This window comes from Geospiza fortis, unplaced genomic scaffold, assembly GCF_000277835.1.
Source record: "Geospiza fortis unplaced genomic scaffold, GeoFor_1.0 scaffold3004, whole genome shotgun sequence".
Classification (NCBI taxonomy): domain Eukaryota; kingdom Metazoa; phylum Chordata; class Aves; order Passeriformes; family Thraupidae; genus Geospiza; species Geospiza fortis.
Window position 1 is genome coordinate 13,653 of NW_005055087.1, and position 799 is coordinate 14,451.

Here is a 799-nt window from a genome sequence, read left to right on the forward strand (position 1 = left end):
TAAACCCACCCAAAATTCCCATTAAACCCACCCAAAATTCCCATTAAACCCACCCCAAAATTCCCATTAAACCCACCCCAAAAATCCCATCACACACCCCAAAAAATCCCATTAAACCCACCCAAAATTCCCATTAAACCCACCCAAAATTCCCATTAAACCCACCCAAAATTCCCATCAAACCCACCCCAAAAAATCCCATTAAACGCACCCCAAAAATCCCATTAAACCCACCCCAAAGATCTCATTACACCCCCCCAAAAATCACACTAAACCTCCCAAAAATTACATTAAACTCCCCCAAATCACATTAAAGCCCCCTCAAAATCACATCAACCCTCCCAATTCACCTTAAATTCTCTCAAAACCACATTAATCCCCCCCAAAATCCCGTTAAAACCCTAAAATCGCATTAAAGGCACCCCCAGTCATTTTAATCCAAAAGATTCCTATTAAGTCTTCTCAAATCACATTAAGCTCCCCCAAAATTACATTAAACGCCCCAAAAAATCAATATAAACTCTCCTAAAATCCTATTAAACCCCACCAAAATCACATTAACCCCCCCAAATAATTTCAAACCCCAAAAATACATTAAGTCCCCTCAAAATCATATTAACCCACTCCAAAATCCTACTACACCCCCCAGAAATAACATTAAACCCCCACAAAATCCCATTAAACACCCGTAAAATCACATTAAACCCCCACAAAATCACATTAAATCCCCACAAAATCACATTAAACCCCCACAAAATCACATTAAACCCCCATAAAATCACATTAAACCCCCACAAAA